The sequence below is a fragment of the Phaethon aethereus genome (genome assembly GCF_964289735.1).
Source record: "Phaethon aethereus genome assembly, chromosome: 18".
Taxonomy (NCBI): Eukaryota; Metazoa; Chordata; class Aves; order Phaethontiformes; family Phaethontidae; genus Phaethon; species Phaethon aethereus.
In genome coordinates this window covers 3409899-3423323 of record NC_138594.1, presented here as the reverse complement: position 1 = coordinate 3423323, position 13425 = coordinate 3409899, and positions in this window count along the sequence as shown.

Below are 13425 nucleotides of genomic sequence, written 5' to 3'. Positions count from 1 at the left end.
TGGTCTCTGCCGCTCCTTCCTCCTCAGGGGGAGGACTCCTCACCCTCTGCCCTGCTCCAGCGTGGGGTCCATCCCATGGGAGACAGTCCTCCACGGACTTCTCCAGCGTGAGTCCTTCCCATGGGCTGCAGTTCTTCACGAGCTGCTCCAGCCTGGGCCCCCCCACGGGTGCCGTCCTTCAGAACAGGCTGCTCCAGCCTGGCCCCCGCAGGGTCCCAGGTCCTGCCAGCAAACTTGCTCCAGCCGGGGCTCCTCTCTCTCCCCACGGGGCCACAGGCCCTGCCAGGAGCCGGCCCCAGCGCGGGCTGCCCACGGGGTCACGGCCTCCTTCGGGCATCCCCCTGCTCCGGCGTGGGGCCCTCCCCGGGTGCGGGTGCAGATCTGCTCCCCCGTGGAGCTCCATGGCCACAGGGGCACAGCCGGCCTCCCCGGGGGCTTCCCTGGGGCTGCCGGGGACCCTCTGCTCCGGCGCCTGGAGCCCTCCTGCCCCTCCTGCCCCGAGCTGGGGGCTGCCGGGCTGCTCCTCTCACATACTCTCACTCCTCTCTCCAGCTGCTCTTGTGCAGCAGCTTTTCCCCTTCTTACCTGTGCTCTCCCGGAGGCGCTGCCACCATCGCTGATGCGCTCGGCCTTGGCCGGCGGTGGGTCCATCTCAGAGCCGTCTGGCACTGGACACAGGCGAAGCTTCTGGCAGCTTCTCACAGAAGCCACCCCTGCAGCCCCCCCGCTATCAAGATCTTGCCACCACGCAAACCCAATACAGATAATTTAATTTTTATGTGTATATTCTGGCTTTTTAGCTCCAGAAGCTTCCAGCTGAGCCTGCGGTGTGGCCACCATGTTACCCCCTCTTCTGAGTCAGGGGTGCTGGATCCCCCCCAGCTTCGCAGGAGACTGCTCTCATCTGCTGGGGAACCAGGCCCAGCACTAGAATTGGCTTTGGCGACATGGTGGGGACTCAAAGCCCAGACAGAGGGAAAACCTCAGGGGTTTCTAGCCACAGGTTTGCTTCAGCCCATCTTTAACCCTTAACGCTGTTCCCTGGAGGAATTCGTGCACGTAGCAAAATGCAGGAGCGAAATTACACGATCAGCATCTCCCTTCAGCACAAAGAGAAGCAGCCAGTACATTTCGGGGCTGCTATTTCCCCCCTCATTACAAAGATGGAGCTGTAGAGAGCAGGGCTGGTGCTCTTGAACCCTGCTTTGCAGGGCTTTTCTCAACCTCCGTACTCCCTGATTCCCGCACGGCAGAGCAGCGTTACAGTCAAAATGAAGTAATCCTTTGATAAAGTGCAATCATTTATTTGAAAAGTGTAGTCTTGCCATTAAAATGCAAATGGAATGACTGCTAATATATTAACTTGGGATGGGGAGTTAAAATGGCTTATGACAAGTGTGCTTCCATGTGGAATACAGTTAAGTGATAACAGTGAGTGTGTAAGAGAAAGTAATATTCAGATGTACGTGTTTGTTTATTGAAGATACTAATGAATTGCAATGCTTGAAGTGTATTATTATTTCCTCATCTTGTCTTTCTTTCATCCCTCCCTGGTTCAAGCCTACTACTGAGAGGTGCCTCCCAAGGGGAGTTTGATCAAAAGTCATCTTTGATGAATGAGCTGAGTCCACACAAAAGTCAACACAAAAAACTGAAATATGTTTAAAGTTCTCCTCTGAAAAGGAGCAGAAGGTCCCCCCCAACAGATATCCCATGTGCAGCAGTTGGTATGAGAGCTAATTTAGAAAAAAATGGAAAATCTTGAGCACTTCTATTCATTTCCCAGGGGTATCCCTTGGGAGCATGACCAGCAGCAGGGTGGCTCTGGGTCTTCTCCCTGGACAGAAGCCTATCCTGGGATGAAAGGACAACATCGGGAGATCAGAGCAGTCTTATTGCCACTATTCATGAGAATAACCTTCTGCACAGAGAATAAATGCAACAGCTCTGAACGAGATAATGTGACACCTCTGACAGGCCAGAGAGGCTCGGGCTTTCGGTGCTGTGAGGTGGATACCCATGGATGGACCCTGGTGCAGCCTGGCAGTAGGGCCTGTTCGTCCTCTTTCACAGGACACGGGCTGGGTAGTGACAACTCCACGTTTCTAAAACTAAATGAGATCTAAATTAGATGCTGCAAGTGTGGTAGCCATGTGCAAACACATCGACCTTCCTGCAGCTCTTCTCTTCTGCACCCACTGCTGCCCCTTCGCAGGTTGATGACCTCAGCATCATCCCTAGCACCAACCCCAACCCCTTTCATCCTGACCGAGATCCTCAGAAACAAAAGTCACTCAGCCAGACAGGACATGTTCCTTGAGTGACCCTTTTCCAGACTGGGTGCCTTTACATTTTGCAGCAATTTCTTTGCTTTCCTCTGTGCCACAGACCTCCTGCACGTGTCTAACCATCTAACTTCAGGCTTTTGAGTGAGAGACCCACAGTAAGGGTCTTGGCTCCCACCATAGTCAATGGAGAGAGACAGGTGCCTTAAGAAGGCAAAAGAGCCCATTTAGGGTCTATATCACCTATAGGAGGGGTCTATGTACAGAGGAACCCAAGGTGACAACAGGCTCCTCTTGGGCACCTAAACCTCCCAAAGCCTCTGCTCAGCCTCAGACTCTTTCCCAGCACCTTTCAGCTCAGGGTGTGGTGGCAGAGCCTGAGCCATCTGGAAAGCCGTCTCCAGCCAGAGCTCCTGTTTGCTCAGAGGGGAACTACAGCGGCGGCGCTGGGAAGAAACGCAGCCATTTCTGTGCCTCGGGCTGGCACCAGCAGCAGGTAAGGCCATTTCGAGAGCAGAACTGCTTCAACTTAGCTTCTCATCCATATGCAAAGTACTGCTAATCACACGGGACGCTCGTTTTTCAGATTTGCTTATTTTTGCGCTTTCTTGGCAGTCATCAGCAGAGGACACGCTGCTTGCCGTGCTCTCCCCGCTGTTCCCCCTCCTGCACACTCTCCAGCTGCTCCGACCTCCCCGGCGTGGTGGGCGCGTTGCACATGGACAGTCACAGGCAGCAGCAGAGCACTGGGAGAAGTAGCTGTGAGAAAACACCAAAGCTGCAGAGAGAGTTACAGCACCAGTTCAGTCCAGAAGATGCTTCTTGCTCTACCTCTGTAGAAAGCTGAGAGTCTGCATCCAGGGAGGGCTCTGGGCCGTGCTGGGACATAAACATCAGATAACAACAGTCTCACCAAGATCTTATCAAGCACCAGGACGTCTTATGTTTCATCCCAACAAGCCTGATTTTTATCAGCCTGGACCTCATTATGGTGCAAAATCAAGAGCTGGAGTTGTACGGAACAGCAAATGCCTTGTGCTATTTTCCTCCTCTTTCTTGCACAAAGGAAAAGAAACAAAGACGTTTCTGGAGCATTGGTTTTCTTGGTTAGGTGCTATTCACACTGAACAGAAGTCATGTTTCCGCCACAGCTGGGCTGTGGAAACAGAGGAGTCCAACCTGTCGGATTCCGTAGCCTGCCTTTGTATGACATCGGTTACTGAGCATCACGTAACGCACTCGGTGCTTCAGTGCCAGGGGGTCCACGGATAACCTCCAAAGGGTCTGTAGCAGGCAGCTGGAGAAGGCAGCTATGTCAGCAAGTTTGCACCCCGTACAGAAGCAGCCTAAAAATCCAGATTTGCTTTTTTTTAATTTATTTTTAAAAGAGGAGAAAGCGTACTGGACTGCAGCATTTCAGGGCCTGCAATCGCAGGAAGGGCAGAGGTTTGGGCCCCTCGTTGTCTCTCAAGGATGCCAGGAATGAGCTAAAGCTTTTCCTTTCCCCAACAGCACTTTACTACTGCAGCCCCTGACAGCTCTTTACACACATGGCCACGTGGCTTTTCCATTCACCTCTTCCCATTGCCCTGCTTAGCACCTTCCGAAGGTGCAATGAGGAGGGCTCACGCAGAGAAATACTCCATCCTTCCTTCCTCTTAGCACGAGCCGTGGGTGGGGACGTGCAAATTTTGCCTTTGTCCCTGTTTTGAAGGCAGGTGCTTGTCATCATCTGACATAACTGCTTGACACTTTGAAATGAAATCCTCTTGCTATTGCCACCCCCTTCCCTATCTGCTATGTTTATGCACACACAGATTTGTTATTGTAGGGTTGCTCATAAGTGCTCTGGCTTTGTCTCCATTACACAAAAAGTTTTTTCCATCAAAACAGCTAATTAAAGTTCATTCTCTTGTTGTGAGATCATTGTCTAGACAAAGAATTATAGATTTTGCCTAGATATATCTAGTCAAGATAAAGCCAGCCAGTCACATCTAGGTAACGCTATCTTATCGCTGTTCGCAATGTACACCAAGGTAGATATCTCCAGTTAATTATCTCCGTGTAAAAACACCCCTCCTTTTGTAGTGTAGACATAACATGTGATACACATGCTTGATCTGCCTGGATTTGGTAGTTATTATAAAGTTGTCATCGACTTCACCTACATTCTGTTGTTACTTTACTGCTGTGAGCCAGGACAAGACTGCCAAAAATTATTTGCAGATCTCAATTTGCATAAAGAAATGCAAACATATTCCAGCAGCATTGGGAATTGTTTGGTTCAATTTTGCAAACATTCACAGGAAGGAATTGTTGTTTGCAAGGACATTTTTGGAAACGAGAGACTCATCAGGAGTGCTCGTGGGGAGGCATATTTGTAGGTGTCTCCGTATTCACATGGGTGCTGGGGAGAGCACGGTGGCAGAGGGGTTAAAACCTCTGTCCAAGAGAGGGGAGGGAAATGCACAAAAAAAGGCTGCTCCCAGTTAGCCGGTCCATAAGCCAGCACTTTGTTAGTCAAGCTCAGGATGTGCCTTCCACGCCGCAATCCCGGCTGCAGAAAACACTGCAGCTTACCCAGCCTGGGGCAGGCTGCAGCAGCTCCGCCATCGGAATTGAACTTGTTACTCCCATCGATCACCCTGGCATTTCCCAACACCTGGTGCAATACTGGGATTAAGATCTCATTTTGTTCTGCGTGTTGTATTTATGTGCCTTGGAGCTGTTTCTGCTGGACAGACACATCTGATGTTGCAAAATGTGACGTGGCAAACACCTTTGGCAAGATGACCAAAACTTTTATCATGCAAATTATGCCTTAGTTTAGGAAGGGGATTTTGAATTCCTTTACCCTCATCTGTCTGCACTGAAGCCCTTGATGTTGCCAGATCCATCCAGGGAGTGAAGGAGCTTTGAACTCTAAGGCCTTTGCCACTGATCAACTAGATGATCCCAGGCTTATCATTTAACTGCTTGCTGACTCAGATTCACAAATGCAGACATCAATTAGATAGAGAGACAATTCCCTGGAGTATTCCAAGGCACCTTTTCGGTGAAGTACTTTATCATCTTTGGACAAAAGATGCTACAAGCTAGTAATATATTTGTTATGAATACAGTGACAGCAAAGATCCCACAATTGCAGGTTAGCGCATCCCTATAAACCAGCTGGTTACTGCACTTACATTTATTTCTGCCTGCTTTTTTTTTCAAATCCATGCAAGTGCATGACACTTGACCCATGCTAAAATTAATCCTATATCCTCTTCGGAGAAGATCATTTTCACAAAGTCTCCACATATCCTTGCACGGCCAAAAAAATATCTCCATGATGCTTCAATTAGCGTGCACATTGCGAGGTGCAGAAAGCAGAGAAAGCCTGGAAAAGCAGGATAGAAAAGATCAGATCATCACAGGGCAATTCTCACGTAGCACATTCACACTGCAGCAGTCAGCCGTTTAGAAATGCTAAGGAGTTAAAACTCTTTGCTCTATTTAATCTCGAGCCAGAAATACCTAGAGAGCATGTCAGTGTTTTCTCTGGGAAGAACATACTGCTCTTGCTGTCTGCCACCCTCGATGAAGGCATCTTGCTGTCACCCCAGGCTGGATCACCAGGTTATTTTCTGGTTTGTGTGTGCTCCGGGGGCCACAGAGCTGTGACAGTTACCAGTAACCGCACTGGTATGTCCTGTGCCCACCGTGCCCCAGGAGCAACGGTGCCTGTCTGAAGGAGGGGCATTGCCCGCAGCATCCCGCATGCCGTGACATTAGGTGCTGCGAGAGACTGCGACGGGTTGTGCTGTATGGCATTTCCACCCATAGGTGCAGGGTTTTCTGAAGTCCAGTAAAACCCACCTCTTTTCTCAGGAAAACAATAATTGAAGATTTCTGATGTGACAGTGCCTGTGTGGGAAGCAGTGAAAGGCAGAGAGGGAGGAAAATAGCAGAACTGTGCAATTCCCCATGGAAAATTTTGGTTTTGCAAACAGGACACTTTCCTTTAGATAATTACTCCAGTGGAAAAATCTCCAGCTAGCTCTAGTACTTACCACAGTCCTGGCACTTAATGATATGGCTTATGGCAGCAATCACTTGTAACACCGTGGCATGCTGTCGGAGGGGATTTTTATTGCAGTTTGTTGTAGCATGAATTGCAATGGAATAATATAATGCACTTTGAGCTAGTGCCCATAGCAGAAAATGAGATCTCCCATTTGGGATCAAGGTACAACGATATAAAACCAGAATAGCTCACATTTTGCAAAAGCATAAAGCTCCAGCAGGGCAGCAGATATTTCTCCTAGTTTAAGACAGACCAGAGTCTTCCCCTGCTTGAAAGAAACCCTGCTATGTATTTCACAGAATAAGCTTTTCCTACCTTCTCCACCTGTTAGAAAACATTCCTTTGGGGCTTCTCTAAATGAAAACTATACATGTGCAATATCCAATATTATATACAAATAACCCTGCTGAACGTTGACCTGGCACTGAAATTTAAGCGGAGCTCCCATTGGGTTACAAGCAGCGTTGACTCTTCATGCGCTGTCACTGGTCACGTTTAGACGCTGGAGCCAAAACAGCCTGAAAACCTTGTGGGAATCCGTTGCCCCCCTCGCCATTCCTTCCCCCTCTGCCGCTTTGGAAACCTCCCAGCTGGAGGCGTTTTGATGGAGCACAAACAGGGCTGACAGCCCTGCGCAGTTGTTCCAGCTGCTGGAACACGCTCAGTAACCTTAGAAATGAGAGAAAACAAACCTGGGAGTCCCACAGAGCCGGTTTTAAGGTTCCCATTCATCCCCAAGCATAAAACTCACAAAATGCACTTAAAAAAAGCTCAGCCCCTCTTCCCTACCCCCCCTCCCACTCCCCCATCTGTCCAAATCGAGTCCTTTGGGGGCCAGATCCTGCTGGGTGCTTAGCATGGCCAAGCACCAGGCTCCTCTCCGCAGCTCTGCAAGGTGCTTGGCCACTGGGGAGGAGGTGCTGAGCCCCCCCAGGATCAGGCCCTGCCAAAAGGCGGGGGGCAGCAGCAGTAGCACTAGCAACAGGGAGACAAAAGTCAATTGTTCACCAACAATTCGGAGGGAGGGAGCCCTGAAGTCCCTCCAAGCCACTTGATTTATGGCTTGCAATAATATGTGTTGGAGCACCACAACCCAGAGTGCTGTGCGGCGTGACCTGTAAAAATAAGTCTATTAACCCTAATCAATCTCCCATTATCCACTCTCGTCCGCAATTTAGCCAGCAAAGGAGTCACCAAGGCCTCTCAACTCAGTTTGAACTAATCCCATTGTCTTTCCTAATCGGGGGCCGTGAAAGAGGAGCAGCTTCTTCGCAGTGCAAAATTATCACTCGGCATTTAAAAAAAAAAAAAAAAAAAATTGGGCAGGGGGAGGAAACGAAGGCTCTCCTCTTTCATCTTTTAATGAGAAAATGGAGAATTGTTTTCGTTCTGAATTGCTGGGGCTAATTGAAGCCCGGGGCTCTGGTCGGGCTGCGGGGCTGGTGGGTATCGGTTCCCAAGGCCCTCGGGGAGCGCCAGGCACAGCAGTAGGTAAACTGCTCTGACAAAACTTCCTGTTGCAATTAGTAAAAGCATGTATTCAGATTACGTGCTTTATTAGGGAAGCTAATTATGAAGTTTATCGGAGATGGGATGCGGTTTGGCTCGGTGCGGCAGCACCCCTCCCATGCAAAAGGGGAGAGCTGCTCCAGCCTTTGCAGGACAAAGGGAGCTGGCGTGTCGCTTGCACGGACTGATGGTCATGGGTTCAGCAGAAAATGTCACTTGAATCCAGACTAGGAAAACCAGGAATACAAAGCCTCTTTCTGACAGAGGCCTTTTCTTTCCTTCCCATCCCTTCCCCCCCTGCACCTCTTTGAAAAAAAAACCAAAACCAACAAACAACACAATGAAAACAACACCAAAAAACCCAAACCAAAACAAAAAACCTGGAGGTCCTATCAAACTGGCAATGCCAAAAATAGCAGTAAATCAGGAAACCCTGCGATGTCCCCCGTTGGTCTCTTATACAACACGGTAATATTCAGCAATCAAAATGTGCTCCGTGGTGAAACATCCACTAAATTAGCCCAGTAGCAAGTTAATTTTCTTTTGCACTTCTACATTAATCAAAAAGGAAAAGACAAAGTGGGGACATTATCTTGCTAGAAATTAAAACAAGCCTTGCAAAATTTCCCCCTTTCAGCACGAATTAGAGCAAAAGCAAACACAACACAGGGCTCCAGCAGATCTTTCAGGATTAATTATTATACTCACTAGCAGTTCAGCGTTTTCTTATTAAATTCATTTTTTCAAAACCCTCTCCCATGTGCACACAAGCCTGTTGCCACCTTAAACTGTCCCCACACAGCTGGAGGACGAGACCTCTTGCAGCTTCAGGGTGTTTCTCTTTTGAGGGCAGACAAAAGTGCTCAAGCAGCCTCAGAGCAAAGGGATGAACTTTCCAAATACCACCAGTGTCCACTGAAGGCATCTCCATAAACTGGAGTGAAAGCAGAAACCGAGCCCCATGGAGACACCTTCCCCAAGGAAGGGGCTGGGGAGGCTCTGCCAGCCCCAAGGACCATGGCAGCAGCCTCGAAGCCACCCTTGCCCCTCAGCTCTGAGACGGGAGCAAGCTCCCTCCGAAGCCAGGATGAAATGATGCCCAACCCAAGCATCCCCCTCACTCCAGCACGCCGGTGGATGGGTTTCCTCTTGGCTTTGGGCAAGCATGAATTACTGCACGGGGCAAGAGGGGGGAAACCTTATATGCACAAAAATACCCACGTACAGCAGACGGTTTGAAGCGTGAAGGTCCTCAAAGAGAAAGAAAGAGGGACAGATACAGTAATGCTTGGTAATGTTTGCGGTCTCTCTCTCCAAAAGGAACAAGCTTGGAGTCGTCTGGACTTCACAAAGCGTCAGAGAGGCCATGTCGGCGTACGATCATCTCCAGTTTGACCTGCGCATTTAGTGACAGGCCCTCAGGCAACCAGTCGGTGTGAGAAATTGTACCTATTAATGGAGCTGTGGGGACAGAGGCTCTCCTGGAGTGACAGGAAATATCAAGTCTGGCCCACATATACTTCGGCACCCTCTCCACAGCCCTGTGCATGCTTCAGACGCTTGCGCACACATGCTTTGCTTTATATAGGTGGAAGAGGTATGGATAATTATATCTGTGCCTACCCAATGCACTCGGCATATGCCTCAAAAGAGGAAAGCACTGACACCCTTTTTAGAAGGAGCATTGAAGATGCTGTGTGTTATGGATTGGGTAAGCTATTAGATTTATTTAATGAATTAAGATCCTGACGTGTTATTTACAGGATGTCTTTGGAGATAGAGTTGTAACTCATAGCCTGCCATGGGAAATTCTCCACACCGAGGCCTTGAGGAGAAAGCATTCATTTCTTTATGGCGTCTGTTGGGGAGGGAAATTAATGCTAAGGCGGCAATGATAATTTGCTGCTTTATAGGGCTGAATTATCACCCTGTCAGCACAGAGACGAAAACCCTGAGCCATGAACAAATATACCTTTGCACCCAAAGCTGGCTGGAGCGGCTACCGTGAGCTCACATCACTTCACGTTGGCTCTGTTGTTCCAGTAATTAATTCTGAAGGCTCCTGGATTTCACCTTGTCCTTTCGTTTGCTGGGCATGCCTTAATTTGGCACTGTGCTATTCCATGCTCCTTCTCCAGGCTCATAAATCACACACAAACCCTTCCTGAAAATAAAAAGGGGATCTGTTCTCCTCTTGATGCACACACACAACTTCCCGGAGAGTTAATGTGAGTTTGGCACGTGCATGGGAGAGGTGGCTCGAACCCATGGACCAAAAAGTCATTGCCATAGAAAAATAATTGCAGGAGAAACAGCAGTCCAAAAAGCAGGAGTACTGTGACTTTGGATCAAATCTGTTATGCCATATTATAAAACACTTGTAGTTAGCTTTATCTGTTCTGCGTTTGCTAGAAGATGGAGTCCTTACTTGTGGTCTACTTTTCCTTGCTCCATTTCTTACTGTCCCTTTTCCCTCCCGCATTTCTTGACATGCAGAAAGGTGCAGATTTTTCTCTAATTGCTCCCAGATGTTGAAGAAAGGTCTTTTGTCCTGTAACCACACTGGGGTCAAAGGGATGTGGAATGAGAGATGGGGTAGTAAAGGACTCCCGTTGGTGAGGAGGTGGTTGTGGGCCTCAGTCTTCCTCTTCCTCAGGCTGAGCAGTCCCTACTGATGGGCTTGAGCGTCACCTGCAGGCTTCTGGACATCTACTCTGGATGACCAGCATGAAAAGGCGTGGATTTATCTTAAGGGCAAAGGACATCCCTCCCTCCTCCAGAAAAAGCTACAGTTGCTGAAACACGTGGCTCCTGAGCAAGAGCTTCTTCAGCACGGGTTCTAGGCTGCCTCCAACCTGGAGGGTAGATGCAGATGGGGACAAATGGAGCTTAATTTTTTACTAGGAGGCTGAGTTGGTAGTTACTCTACCAAAGATTCAGAATACAGTTAAAGCACCCATGCACATGCTCTCAGCACCCTCTCAATTATGTACAGTTACAGAGCTACAAAGAAAAGCAATCAATCAATTTTACTCTTCCGTCAAGAAGCGCCGTATAATTAAAAAACAACATGCTCACACATGGCACGGGGACCATGCTGGGTGAGGACAAGGCACCCCTACACCGGCATGCCTTTACCATTTTCTATGTCCAGGTATAAACCCAGCAGCCCTGACGCCTGCCAGCACATGGGATTTTCCAGATGTCGGTATTGGCCTGACGTTAGTCCCACAGCAGGTAAATAGTCAGGTCAGCGGTGTGTACTTTGGCCAATTGCACCTTCAACAGCAAAGAGAGATTTTACTTGAGCAGGCAGAGAATACAGCCTGGGATTGTTGCTCTGCTTGTTTTTCAGAGCAGGCGGAGCTGGGATGTCTCTCTGCAAAGCCAACAGCTCTGATAGAGCAAACTAGAGCTGATCAAACACTTTCTGATGACCTGAGTTGCACCTTTTTCCCATCGCCAAAATGCTCATTCATCAAAAGTGCAAATTTTGCTAAACTGGGCCAGTTGCAATAAGCCAGGCAACATTTAAGACAAGGACTGTTTTGACATTTTCAAATTGCAGGGTGCTTCACTCAACACAACTTAGTCTCAGACATCCCAGGCACTTCTACAGCAAATGGCTACGAAAAAATAGGTTAAAAAAGTTTATTTTGATGAGTTATTTTTCATGTTTCAGGATCTGTATTTTATGTGCCCATTTGGAATTGGAATTTTTTTTTCAAACTCCTGGAAATTTTTGGTGGGCAGAAGCCATCTCCCACACAACCTTAACAGCAACAAGGAGGGATTTCAAAATGACCATGGAATTGGCGGAATGGCTACCCACTGCTCGGGGATCAGGGAACAATTGTGCTTCATTCATCAATATTTGCAAAAAGCTCTGGTATCCCTGGATTCATGCAGCTCTAGATGGGTCATGGGTAATTATTTGTATAAAAAGAACCAGTGGGACAATGTTGTTCAGCCCTGAAGTCATTGAAAGATGTTAGCAAGTTTGGCTTCGAGGGTGGTGGAGAGGGAGTGTGAAAGCCGATTATCCGTCTTGGATTCTCCCTTGAGTAATTTCCATCGTTCCCATTTAGCTTTTATTTGTTCTCTAGGAAGACTTGATTATAAATCAGAACCAGGCTGCCTTCAAACACATTTTCAGACAGCCTGCTTGCACCTACAGGACAAAACTCGGTAATTTATCTGGGTGGCTGGTAACAGTGATATCATTTGCTATGTACAATCCTTTTCTCCATACTGTGCCTCTAACAGGCTCTTGCTTTAGAAGGATTACTGTACAGAACAGGCATCTCATAGCAAAAAAAAACCCTCTACATAAACAAGCATTGCCCAGAATGCAGGAAACCACCCCTTATATTAGTGCTAATCCACCCTCTGCCCTATCCCTGTGGATAACAAAACAGACATAGAAAACAGACATACATTAAATGCTAAAAAAAAAAAAAAATTAAAAAAAAAAATCAACAGCACAAGATTACATTACCCTTTTCTGTAATTTTTAGTCTCACTCAATAATTACCGCATCAACAGAAGATAGTGTACAGAGGCAGACATAGCTATTCAGGGATGCGTTTCATTTAATACCTTGGCCCCTGTGTAGTCACTGGCAAATTTTTTAAGAATTTCAACAGGGATAGTATTTATCGTTATCCTTATTTTACCACAGCGCAAAAGTAGTCACGTAGCTGCATCTGCAAGGCTGAAGGAAAACACAGCTGGGTCTCAGAGATGCAAGCAGCAAGCGGGATAAAACCGCACCACCCCTCCATCATGACTTTTCTATCCATCATTTCTTCCAGCAGTCAGATCTCACTGCACCACAAGACCAAGGGATTCCTATGTGTCCCAGCAGAAACTCAAGAAAAAGGGAAAAAGCAGTTGCTGCTCCATAAGAAGGTCAAGGTCTGACTACCCTTCAGCTACGTGACCGACGCATCATCTCTCCTCGCCCAGCACAACACTTACGTTCTCTATCTGATCACCTTTCATGCTGGAAAAATAAAGCAGCATCCAGGAGAACAAGGAAATGGTGGTTGGAGGGGGTTATCCAGACAGCAAGTACTGCACCCATCCATCACTAAGACAAGAGAAACTCCGGCACTCCACATCACCGGGGCTGCAGGCAGGAGGCTGCTGGGAGCTCTGGGGTTGCTCTGCAGAGGAGCAGTGGCTGGTTGCACAGCTGCGGCACCCAACAAACACCAAACTATGCAGCAGTCTGCCCTTTCAGGTGTCAGCAGGGACCTGCCCAGGGCTTCCATATGCGTTCTGTGGACTGCCTGAACACCGATGTGTCCGTAATGCATCAACACAGTTAGTCTTTAAACTTATATTCTCTGTTTCACTGAAGGATTTTGAAAGCATTTGCACTACTGTCACACCATTCTGCAGAGCTAATCTGTTTTTCACTCACCATCAGAATGGAGAAACCAAGGCACAGCTACAAGACAGGCTTCCAAAGCACCTCTCTATGTGTAACCCAGATGATCGCCCTCCAACCTACAAGGGCCCAGCCCTTCTTCAGTCTTCTGGGCAAGTCCTTTCTCC